Below are 13854 nucleotides of genomic sequence, written 5' to 3' on the forward strand. Positions count from 1 at the left end.
ATGCCCTCCCTCTCCCCACTTACCCCTTTGAAACTTCGCTCTCCATCATACTCCCTCCCCATCTCAATCAGTCTCTCTTTTACTTTTTATGTCATGATCTTTTCCTCCTCTTATGATGGTCTTATACAGGTAGTATCAGGCACTATGAGGCCATGGATATCCAGGCCATCTTGTGTCTGGAGGGAGCATGTTGTATGGAGTCCTGCCCTTCCTTTGGCTCTGACATTCTTTCCACCACCTCTTCCACATTAGACCCTGAGCCTTGGAAGGTGTGGTAGAGATATTGCAGTATTGAGCACTGTGGTCATTTCTTTCCATCACCATGATACCTTCTAAGTCATCCCAAGGTCACTGCCATCTGAAAAGAGAAGATTCTCAACCAAAAGTGAAAGTAGCATTAATATAAGGGTGTGAATATTAACAGAAGTGCTTACTGGGCAGTTTGATAAGCATAGTATATATATTTGGCCAGACAACAGCACATGTTATACCCTGAGAGCTTATGACTACCCCTGTTTTAAGTTTTCAGTATCAGGGATGTATTCCCTTCCCATGGAGCGGGCCTCCAGTCCAATTAGAAGGCAGTTGGTTTCCACCATAACAGAGGTCCACTATTGCACCTGTTGGCTCATTTGGCCTGGCTGGCCAATTATAAGGCTTGCAGTGTCCACTGATAAGTATCTTCACTGGTGATTTCTTTCTCCCATTAAATTGCATACAGAATGGCTTCTTCCAGCTTTCTGTCAGCTGGTCTACATGGAGGAGGTTATCAGCTCAGTTCCAGCAAGATTTTTCAGTGGCCTTGCAGCCCAAGTATATGGAGTCTTCATCAATAGTGTCTTACCATCTATTCCTGGTGGGAAACCAAGGGCCTAAGCAATGGCCTATAATGTTTTGGGGGCATCAGGGATCTCCCTGCCAACAACTCGCTGGAAGATATCCCATCCCTGGCACTGAAAATTTTCTAGCAAAATCTACGGCTCCTGAGTGTTTCATTGTCCAAAAAAGTAGGATTACATATGTTTTATTTATATCCTCTTAGATTTTGATTAGCTGTCCCTCCACCTTTCCTTTACTCAATCTCTTCCCCTGACCTCACTTTGGGCCTTTTCACCCCCATTAATCTATTCTTCTACTTACATATATACAATACCATCCCATTAAGTACCCCCCTCCCTTCCTTTCTCTTCCCTTTCTATCTCTTTTCTAGCTTACTGGCCTCTTCTACTGAGTTTTTTCCTTCTCACACAGAAGCCCAGTCATCTGTAGCTAGGATCCACATATGAGAGAGAACATGCAACACTTGGCTTTCTGAGTCTAGGTTATCTCACTTAGTATAATCCTTTCTAGATCCATCCCTTTTCCTGCAAATTTCATAACTTCATTTTTTTTTTTACCACTGAGTAGAACTCCATTGTATAAATGTGCTATAACTTCATTATTCATTCATCAGTTGAGGGACATCTAGGCTGGTTCCATTTCCCAGCTATTGTGAATTGAGCAGTAATAAACATGGTAGAGCATGTACTTCTAAGGAAATGAGATGAGTCCTTATACCTAGGAGTGCTATAGGTGGGTCATATGGTAGATCAATTTTTAGCTGTCTTAGGAACCTCTAGACTGATTTCTACAATGGCTGAACCAGATTGTAGTCCCACCAACAGTGTAGAAGGGTTCCTCTTTTTCCACATACTCGCCAGCATTTATGATCATTTGTTCTCATGATGGTAGCCAATCTGATAGGAGTGAGATGGACTCTCAATGTACTTTTAATCTGCATTTCCCTGATGACTAGAGATGTAGAACATCTTTTTAGATGCTTATATGCCATTCGTATTTCTTCTTTTGAGAACTTTCTATTTGGTTCCATAGCCCATTTTTTAATTGGCTTGTTTGATTTCTTATTATTTAATTTTTTGAGTTCTTTGTATATCCTAGATATTAATCCTCTATCAGATGTATAGCTGGCAAAGATTTTCTTCCCATTCTGCAGGTTGCCTCTTTGCTTTATTCATAGTGTCCTTTGCTGTACAAAATCTTTGAAATTTCATGATGTCCCAGCAGTCAATCTGGCTTTATTGCCTGAGCAATTGGGGTTATATTCAAAAAGACTTTGCCAAGACCAATATGTTGAAGGGTTTTCCCTACTTTTTCCTCTAGCAGTTTCAGAGTTTCAGGTCTGATGTTAAGGTCTTTAATCCATTTGGACTTAATTCTTGTGCATGGAGAGAGAGAGAAGAATCTATTTTCATCTTTCTACAAATAAATATCCAGTTTTCCCAACACCATTTGCTGAAGAGGCTGTCTTTTCTCCAATGAGTATTTTTGGCATTTTTATAAAATATCTGGTGGCTATAGCTACTTGGACTTGCATGTGGGTCCTGTATTCTGGTTCATTGATCTACATGTCTGCTTTTGTGCCAGTACCATGTTGTTTTTGTTACTATGGCTCTGTAGTATAGGTTAATATCAGGTATAGTGATACCACCAGCCTAATTTTTGTTGCTCAGTATTATTTTAGATATTCAAGGGTTTTTGTGATTCCAAATGAATTTTTGGATTGTTTTTTCTATTTCCTTGAAGAATGCCATTGGAATTTTGATGGGGATTGCATTAAATGTGTAGATTGCCTTTGGTAAGATTGCCATTTTCACAATATTGATTCTTCCAATCCAGGAACAAGGGATGTTTTTCCATTTCATAGTGCCCTTTGCCATTTCTCGCTTGAGTGTTTTATAGTTTTCTTTGTAGAGATCCTTTACTTCTTTGGTTAGGTTTATTCCAAGGTACTTTTTTTGTTGGTGCAATTGTGAATGGGAGTGATTCTCTGATTTCGTTCTCTGTGTGTTTGTTTTGTTATTACATATAGGAATGATACTGATTTCTGTGTATTTATTTTGTGTCCTGCTATGTAGGTGTTTATCAGCTGTAACAGTTTGCTGGTAGAGTCTTTAGGGTCCTTTATGTATAGAATCATGTCATTTGCAAATAATGATAACTTGATCTCTTCCTTTCCAATTTGTATCCCTTTTATGTGTGACTCTTGCCTTATTGCTATGGCTAAGACTTCCAGAACTATATTAAATAAAAGTGGGGACAGTGGACACCCTTGTCTTGTTCCTGATTTTAGTGGAAAAGCTTCCAGATTTTCCCCATTTAGTAATATGTTGGCTGTAGGCTTGTCATAAATAGCCTTTTTTTTTTATTAATTTTATTTATTTATTTGAGAGCAACAGACACAGAGAGAAAGATAGATAGAGGGAGAGAGAGAAAGAATGGGCACGCCAGGGCCTCCAGCCTCTGCAAACGAACTCCAGACGCGTGCGCCCCCTTGTGCATCTGGCTAACGTGGGACCTGGGGAACCGAGCCTTGAACCGGGGTCCTTAGGCTTCACAGGCAAGCGCTTAACCGCTAAGCCATCTCTCCAGCCCATAAATAGCCTTTTTTATATTGAGATATGATCCTTCTATTCCTAGTCTCTCAGGGACTTTTATCATGAAGGGATGTTGGACTTTGTCCAGTGCTTTTTCTGCATCTAATGAGATCATCATGTGATTTTTTCCTTCAGTCCATTTATATAATGTATTACATTTGTTGATTTGCATATATTGAAGAATCCCTGTGTCTCTGGTATAAAGCCTACTTGGTCCAGGTGAATGATCTTTCTGATATATTCTTGTGTTCTGTTTGCCAATATTGTGTTGAGAATTTTTGCATCTATGTTCATGAGGGAGCTTGGTCTGTAATTTTCTTTTTTCTTTTTTTTTTTTTTTTTTTGTTCTATCTTTGCCTGGTTTTGGTATCAGGGTGATGCTTGCTTCGGAGAAGGACTTTGGTAGGATTCCTTCTTTTTCTATTGTATAGAAAAGCTTAAGAAGCACTGGTGTTAGTTCTTCCCTGAAGGTCTGGTAAAATTCAGCAGTGAATCCATCTGTGCCTCGACTTTTTTTATTTGGGAGATTTTTGATAACTGCTTGGATATCCACACTTGTTATAGGTCTATTTAAGCTAGACTCACTTTTTATGAAACAATAGGGCCTATGTGTGGCTTTAGGTTAAACTTTTATGCTTTTATGCCAATCAGTCAGGAATAATCCAATATACATCGGCTTTAGTTAGAGTAAATCTCAGAGAAAGGGAACTTCAGAGAGAAGCCACTAATAATTGGTTTCAGTCTATGTTTATTTAGTCTCCATGACTAACTTCCCTTCTCTTCTATTACTGGCCCCTGATACTACTGCTCTTAGGCCTTACCATAGGACCCTGCATTATTAATGCTCTAAGTAGATATATAAAGAATAGAATAAATTCTACTAAACTCATGGTATTGTGCAGTACACCCCCTTAGACGAAAATACCCTAGACACTGTTCTTCATGAGTCAAGGATTTGACTTAGTGTCATATCAGATGGGGAAACAGAAAACGGAATGTGAAAGGAATGGGATGATCCCTCTCTGCAATGTCCCACGACCTTCCTGTATCTCTTTGTTTCTAAATATCTTTGTGATTATGTAGCATAGAATGTTTCTTGCCTCAGTTCTGCCTATGTGACCTAGGTAACCTTGTGACTTCTTGTAATACTCCCCCTTGTTTATCAGTATGTAACTTTGTGGTTTAACTCTCATCCTGTTTTTACTATAAACATCATGTGGTTATTTCCAATATAAGCTGACATTCCAAACAGTTTGGGGCTGCATCCTGAAATCCAACTTTTGGGATGCAGACCTGGTGCATCAGTTTCTTTCTTTTTCTTTCTCCTCTACACTTTTTTACCCAATAAAACTTTGCCTCACATTCCATGAGTCGATGGTCTTACTTGTGTGGCACTGGACCTTGTAACAAATTCTTTGATTAAATTAAAAGCACAAAACATTTAACTAAATAAATAATTAAAAGCAAAGCTGGGTGTGATGGTACATGCCTTTAACTTAATCCCAGCACTTGAGAGGCAGAGGTAGGAGGATCACCATGAGTTCAGGGCCACCCTGAGACTACATAGGGAATTTCAGGTCAGGCTGGCTACATGAGACTCTACCTCAAAAGACCAAAAAAAACTAGAAGCAAACCTAGGGTTTGAGGTACAAAGACTTTCCTGGACCCTTATCACCCTGTTACAATAGCACTCACCTAAAATGCAAGCATCCAGGAGGGAGAGGTAGGATGATTGGCTGCTGCCTAGTCCACATAGAGTTTCTAGGCTAGCTAGCGCTACCTAGTGAGATCTTGTCTTAAAGATTAAAGAAAGAAAAACTTATGAAAGATATTATGAATAAGACTGGCAAGATAAAATTTACATATTTGAAGACTCACTCTTGTGAGGAGAATGCATTTGGAGCAGACAATATTGAGAACTAGAGGACCCCTTAAGAAAAAGACATAATTGACCTCATAGCTTGGCTCACACCTATAATCCCAGTAGTCAAGAATCAGACAGGGAGAAGCCATGATTTCCAGGCCTTCCTGATTGGTCAGGGCTACATATTGAGACCTTTCCTCAAAAAGAAAAGGCGTAATGATGTGAGCTGAAATCATTTAATGTATTTCAGCAAAATGGCCTGGGCTGGTCGTTTATTGAATGTAAAGAGTAAAAGAGATAAAAGATGGGCATTGTATCAGAATTCTGGCTTGGGAAGTTGGGTAATTATTGAAGCCCTTTATTGAGATAACCCACACAACAGAAATAGCTTGGAAGCCAGATAGCCTATGGGATGAGTATGTTGACATGTGAATGGGGTGTGGATCTCAACTGAGATATGGATTGGCATGGAGATGGATAAGAAGGAATGATTTCAAAAAGTGAAAATAATGGGGCATTGACCTTTAAGGAACACATTTAAGGATGGATATGGGAAGGTGAAGTAGACCAAAAGGAATACAAGAAACGGAAGCATTCTGGAGAGTAGGCAGCTCTACAACTGACAGGAGACAGAAGTTGGCTAGGCAGTCAGAGTAACAAATCCCCCAAAGCAATGGTTTTGTATTCCTTGACTAAATGCAGAAAATGTCACTAAGCTTGGAGAAACCTGGATGTTACACCCTCCAGGAAAGATTTCTAGACTAAGCTTATACCCTTCCTAGAGGACAGAAACTCTGATCCTTACCTAAGGTTATTGGAAAAGTTATAAAATCTGATCTTTGTCCATAGCAACCTGCTAACTTAGAATTCCTCAGGTAGCCATTCCCCATTTAAAAAAAAAAAAAAAAAAAACAGATCTGAAGCTTGAAAGGGGCTTTTCCAGGCCCCTCTTGTCTCCCTAGGCAAGAGCTTCACCTTGCTGCCTTCTCTTGTGTTCTGGGCTTAAACCCCCTTCTCTTTGTCCTCTTAAAGCTTTAAAGTGTAATAAAATTTTTCTGAACCTTATCCTATTGTCTATGGGTTTCATTCTTCAAATTCATAGGACAAGGATCCAGGAACACCCAAAATTATTGGTGCATTGGCATGCAAGGAACCCCAAATTCCTGTATCACAACCAGAGTGTTTCAAAGAGAAGAGGTGATGAATCCTACAGAATGGTTGTCGAAGCAAATGAAATGAAATGAACCTGAGAAGGGTTTTCTGAATAAAGGCTTTACTGATAATGCAGATAAGAAGAGTTGAGATAAGTGGAATGAACTCTGATAATGACAAGGAACAAATGTGAAATGAAAAAGTCAGTAAAATGTGGAGCCAGGGGTTACAGTATCATGGGGAAGGGTCATAGAATGCACAAGCACCCAGAGGCATGTTTGTAAAGCATGATGGGCACATAGCTTACTCTTACAAGTGAAGAGGCTTAAACTTTTGTAGATTTATGTCATATTTTTTGTGTGTGCGGGGGGAGGGGTGGAGAGAGTCTATAGGACTGGATCTTGCTATGTAGTCCTGCCTGGCCTCAAACCTGTGGCAATTCTGTTCTATATCCTGCGTGCTAAGATTATCTGTGTGTGCTGTTGCATCTAGCTCAGGATTTATGCATTTTGATGTAAGGAACACAAATATATAGAAAACCCAGAAAGCACAGTATTTTAAATAGCTTTTCAAAACATGTGCTTAAAATTGGATTTATTGTGTAAAATTAGAGTGTGGTACAATTAACTGTGAATTTTTCTATGTTGTTTCTGCTATAATAAGCATTCCCTTACCAGTACTTTCCAGGCACCAGGATAATATATGGACCATTAAAATTAGATCAATATATTAGAAGGAAACTTTTGGTTTTTTATCTGTTATATAATTCAAGTTTTGGCAGATTTGGAGTATATTTTACGGTCGAAATATAAGTTCTAGTCTAAAAAAGAAGTTAAGAATTTGACATACTGTCTTTTAAAGAATACTTTTCCAAAATTATACATGATTCATTATGGCTGAAATCATCATAAAGAAATTGGATTCATTTGTCTTCTTGATAATTACTGAGATTCATTTTTAAAGCAAAGTAAAATGTACTTTAAACAAAAAAAAGTCAGTAAATATAATTTAAAAAAAAATTTAGGTGGGTAGGACATGGGAGAAAGAAGGAAGGACCTGGAATAAAAAGATATTTTTTGAAAATGCCACCTATTTAGATATGCTTCCATATTAGTGAGGAGTGAGTCTGAGATGTGTATGTGTGTGAGGGTGCCAAAGTGGGAAAGATTATTTGTGTTGATATTAGCTACTGTGAACTAAAGTTCCCAGAAAATAGCTCTATCTGCTTCTGAATGCAAGGCTTAATGGACTGATTAAGCTCCTGTGATCACAGAGAGTAATGGAATGTTGCAAGTCAGAGCAAAATTACCTTGGGCTACCTGTAGCCCATTAATAGCCATTTATTGCCCACCTCTGTGTCTGACCTAACATTGGCATTAAATATCAGCTGTCAGGTGTAACCTTTTTGGAATGTACTGACAGACCATCAGCTCCCATCAACCCAAGGACTAAGAATGTCATAATATAGCATCTGAGAGGCCTGCGGTGCAGATTTCCCTGCTTATCCTACCTGATGGTCAGCTAATGTATATGAAAAGTGCCTTGATTTATGAATTTCCTTTGTTCTATAACTATAAAACATTTATGAAATTGTTAACATATTGGGACATGGAATTTGGGGTAAACTAAATCTGTGTTCTGGTCCATGGTCACTCATAGTTGGCTCTAGAATAAACTATCTTATCCCCTTTAAGTTGAAAGCTGTGCCTTTTGCATCAATGCTACCTTTATTGAGCACATCTGTCTGGTAGTGTGTCTCCTTGAATTTGCTAGAGATCATTATACTGAGAATGATTGAAGGAATGATTTAGGTGTGATAGGGATGAAATCTAAGTGATGAGAAATTACAGGGCTGATAGGGAGGGAGTACAGAAATGAAAGGTTTGTAGCTGGAGCTTTAAGACAGAAGCTGGGCTCTGACATCCCAATACACATCCCAATATACCAAATAGAGACACTAGTAATAGTGAAAAGCAAAGGAGATGTAATCAGTATGCTGCAAATTAAAAGAGGGGGGGAAGAAATACAGTGACTAGAGTTTTAAGGATTACTAATATGAGCTTTCAGTTAAATAGTGGAAGAATTGGAGTAGGGGTGTTACAGGAAATAATTGAATCAGTGAGTGAAATCGGAAAAAAAAAAAAAAAAAAAAAAAACTCCAGGGAAAGGGAGAGGGAGAGAGCGTTTATTCACGTGCAGACCTCTGCTGACTATTGCCAGAAAGACAGAGGCCCTGAACTCGGATTGCTCTAGATTTACATACTTTTTACAATCCTTTGTCTGAATTCCCCCAGACTTAGAGAGGGGAGAGATTTACATCCATGAATGTAGGGTTCTGTCATACAAGATTAAGTACAGACATCTGTCTCCTGAGGTAAGGTAGTTACAAATTGTCCAAAGGGGTCAGGCTCAGAGTCACAGAATTCTTGTTAGCTACCATCAAAAGAATCTTCCATGCTGCAGTTTCAGAGGAGAGCAGTGCAGCATACATTATTTTATTGAAAGTCCTAGGTACATTTACATTTCTTATAAATACATTGCTTATATCCCATCTAAACTAATATAAACTAGAAACATTAGATATGTGGCATTTCTTCAGTAGTCTCCCCCATTTTGAAGTCTTGTCTATTTTATATAAAAGACTTCAACCTTTATAAATCCAAGTCTTCTTGTTTCACTGTACCATAATAAGCTCTTGGGGCTGAGAGCATCTAGTGGTGGTAAGTAGTTAGGAGATACAAGATGCAAGGCCCAAATAATAATCTGAAAGAGATTATGCTTAGTGGTATGATCAGGGGCACAGACCATTTAGCCCATGACCAGTAGCTGTCCTACGATAGCCAGGAGTTTGTTAATTTTCTCTCCTTTAGCCATGCTTTTTTTCTTAATTTTTATTTATTATTTTTATTTATTTATTTATTTTGGTTTTTCAAGGTAGCCCTGACTGACCTGGAATTCACTATGTAGTCTCAGGGTGGCCTCCAACTCACAGCAGTCCTCCTACCTCTGCCTCCTGAGTGCTGGGATTAAAAGCATGTGCCATCACGCCCAGCTAGTCACACTTTCTTTAAATCTCTGGATTTAAAGCCACTCCAGATTTCTTTGTATAAAGCAGCCTTTCTTTTTTTAATTTAAATCTGAATTTAATAAAGTGAATGTCAATCATTGTGGAACAAAGGCATAGCCAACCTTGTTCACATCCTTGACAATTACTCTAAAATTCCTTTATTGGGTATGCTTTTAACATTTTATGCATACTTTATTGATCTCTTTCCTAGACCTTCTCCTTCCATTACTTTTGGTACCATTTAATCCCCATACAAACATTAAACTTATCTTTTCTTGTCACAGGTATTTCATAACTTTCTTAAATATTCTCCTTCCTTCCTTTCTCCTTCTTTATTCTTTGTTCTTTGTTCTTTCTCTTCTTCTAATATATATATAGTCTTGCTTAAGCCCAGGCTGAGCTAGAATTCACTGTCATCTCAGGCTGTTGTTGAACTCACTGCAATCCTTCTACTTCTGCTTTCCAAGTACTGGGATTAAAGGCATATGCCACAATGCTGGAATAATGTTCTCTTTTCTTATTTACATTTTTGACACTATAAAATACTCTAGGAATTTTCTATAATTTCTAATCTCTTGATTCATAATTATTCCATGAAATTATGGCTTCTTTGATTAAATATTAAAGAAACTGTTTTTGGAGAGATACAGTAAGGCCAATATTAGCATTCATACCCACATTGTCAGTTTGTTACAATGTTTTTAACTGCAGATGGTGTGGTGGTTTGATTCAGGTGTCCCCCATAAACTTAGGTGTTCTGAATGCTAGGCTCCCAGCTGATGGATATTTGGGAATTAATGCCTCCTGGAGGGAGTGTATTGTTGGGGGCGGGCTTAAGGGCTTTATAGCCAGTTTCCCCATGCCAGTGTTTGGCACCCTCCTGTTGCTGTGTCCCACCTTATGTTGGCCAGGGGGTGATGTCCACCCTCTGCTCATGCCATCGTTTTTCCCTGCCATCGTGGAGCTTCCCCTCGAGCCTGTAAGCAAAAATAAATCTCTTTTTCCCAGAAGCTGCTCTTGGTTGGGTGATTTCTAACAGCAATGCGAACCGGACTGCAACAGATGGTGACTAGATTATAAACATGTAAAAAGTTTTTACAAAATGACTTTTTATACAATTACTACTAATAAATTGTGTGAAAATTATGACTTTAACTACAGTATTATACAATTATGTGTTTCAACATATAGTGAAAAGCACAAATTATAACAAGGTCATTACATATATATGTATTTGTCTTCATTGTCATTCTCTGGAATCCAATGCAATTCCCTGGACATCCTACTGCCAAGCCAGAGATCAAGAGGCTCCTAAGAGCCCATCAATGAAGTAGATCTAAAACAACACATAATGGCTCAGGAAATTTTGCAGAAGATGGGGTGGAAAGGCTGTTAGAGCCACAAGTTGGGACATAACACATACAGGCATTGACTCTTCCCCATAACTGATGGCTTCCCCCACAATGCACAAACCACAATCCCCATGAGGATAACCAACATCCCCAACAAGGAGCTTCCCTTTGGAAGGGGCAGGGATGAGGGTAAGGATGGTACCAACATGTGCTGTCTACATACTTAGTATGTCCATTACTAATAAAATAAGTAAATAAAAATAAAAAAATTCAAGAAAGTAAAAAAAAAAAAAATGCTGTCTAGACCACGTAACTGTATGTTAACCTTATGAGCAATTGCTAACCACGTTTTACAATCTGATGACGTCTGTGTAGTATCAGTTTTACTATGTCTGGATATTTGAAACTATTCACGTAGGACATAAGGACACTTTGTGCATACAATTTGTATTGCATGAACATCTACAAACTTTAGAATGAACAATTTGCTGAATAAAGATTCTTGTATTCATTTCTAGAGATTCTGTTTCATTAGAAAGGTTGAATTCAGCTAATAAACTTTTATCAATTTATGTCATGGTATCTATCATTCATATATATGAATATAACTATATTAATCACAGAATCTTATAAATTTCAGGTCTTTTTCATACTGCCACACAGTTATCACATTTCCTATGCTCAAATTTAACTTCATAGCAATGTATTTGGCTCCACAATTTATCTGTCACAGAATTTCAAATTTTTAAGAGCTTTTTGCTTGAGACAAAACATAAACTGGAGAGGTTTCTGAGTACACATTTATCATATTTTGAAACTCAGATGACTAAAATTATCCAAGATTAATATTTCTAACTGATTATCAGTGAAGTAAGAATTGGAAAATATTGCAATTGAAGATCTTATGTTGGTATTCATCTTAACTGAAGAGCTCTTCTATGAGTATAGATTTCAGTCAGAAAGTTCTATTATTGTGTAGTGAACACAAGATACTTAAATAAAGATATGTTATATAGAGTTAAATTTGTCCACACTCATGAATTCTGATTTAGGTGGCTTGTAAGATGGCTCACCATCTAAGAGCAATTTCTACAAATGCCATATATATATATTTCATGTTTGAAGAATGTGCTTTATTTATTGTGTACCAGGGCTATCAGCTGCTGCAAGTAACTATAGACACATGCACCACCTTGTGCATCTTGCTTACATGGGTACTGGCAAATTGAACCTGGGTCCTTTGACTTTGCAGGCAAGTGCTTTAAGTGCTAAGCTATATTTTCAGCCCTATTCTAAATATCTCTCAACATCACCCTGGGGCTGGTTGTCAGGCTTGCATTAAGAGCAGTACTCATGGGCTGCAGAAATGGCTTAGGAGTTACAGCGCTTGCCTGTAAAACTTAAGGACAGGCTCCAGGGTCAACCCCCAGCACCACTGTAAGCCAGATGCACAAGGTGGTGCATGCGTATGGACGTTGTTTGAAGTGGCTAAAGGCCCTGTTGTTAAAGCAGCATTTCTTATTTGAAATAAATATGGAAATGGATGATTTCCTTGATTAATATGACCTACCTAAATTAAATCAAGATGAGATTAATCACTTAAATAGACCTATAACAAGCATGGAGACCCGAACAGTTATCAATAATCTCCCAACTAAATAAAGCCCAGGCCCAGATGGATTCACTGCTGAATTTTACCAGACCGTCAAGGAAGAGCTAACACCATTGCTTCTTAAGTGTTTCCAGGAAATAGAAAAAGAAGGAATTCTACCAAATTCCTTTTATGAAGCCAGCATCACCCTGATACCAAAACCAGGCAAAGATAGAACAAAAAAAGAAAATTACAGACCAATCTCCCTCATGAACATAGATGCAAAAATTCTCAACAAAATATTGCCAAACAGAATACAAGAATATATCAGAAAGATCATTCATCCTGATCAAGTAGGCTTTATCCCAGAAATGCAGGGATGGTTCAATATATGCAAATCTATAAATGTAATACATTATATAAATGGGTTGAAGGACAAAAATCACATGATCATCTCATTAGATGCAGAGAAAGCATTTGACAAAGTCCAACATCCCTTCATGATAAAAGTCCTACAGAGACTGGGAATAGAAGGAACATATCTCAATATAATAAAAGCTATTTATGACAAGTCTACAGCCAACATATTACTAAATGGGGAAAAACTGGAAGCTTTTCCACTAAAATCAGGAACAAGACAAGGGTGTCCACTGTCCCCACTTTTATTTAATATAGTTTTGGAAGTCTTAGCCATAGCAATAAGGCAAGAGACACAAATAAAAGGGATACAAATTGGAAAGGAAGAGATGAAGTTATCATTACTTGCAGATGACATGATTCTATACATAAAGGACCCTAAAGACTCTACTAGCAAACTGTTAGAGCTGATCAAAACCTACAGCCATGTAGCAGGATACAAAATAAATGCACAGAAATCAGTAGCCTTCATATATGCTAAAACAAACACACAGAGAATGAAATCAGAGAATCACTCCCATTCACAATTGCACCAACGAAAATAAAGTACCTTGTAATAAAACTAACCAAGGAAGTAAAGAATCTCTACAATGAGAACTTTAAAAATATCAAGTGAGAAATTGCATAAGACACTAGAAAGTACAAAAACATACCTTGTTCCTGGATTGGAAGAATCAATATTGTGAAAATGGCAGTCTTACCAAAAACAATCTACACATTTAATGCAATCCCTATTGCCAGAGCCTGCCAGCTGAAAGGGTTTGAGCCTGATGGGGAGTGAGGATTAAGAAAAGACAGAAGAAAGACTGAAAGCGAGGACTCCAGTCCAGGGCTGAAGCAAGGATTCAAGCCAGGACTAAAGACGCGGTTGGTTTATTTATTTATTTATTTATTTATTTATTTATTTATTTATTTATTTATTTTTAATGACCCACAGAGAGGATTTGTGTGTTTATTGTTACTTTGTTTTTGTGGTT

This window comes from Jaculus jaculus, chromosome 18, assembly GCF_020740685.1.
Source record: "Jaculus jaculus isolate mJacJac1 chromosome 18, mJacJac1.mat.Y.cur, whole genome shotgun sequence".
Classification (NCBI taxonomy): domain Eukaryota; kingdom Metazoa; phylum Chordata; class Mammalia; order Rodentia; family Dipodidae; genus Jaculus; species Jaculus jaculus.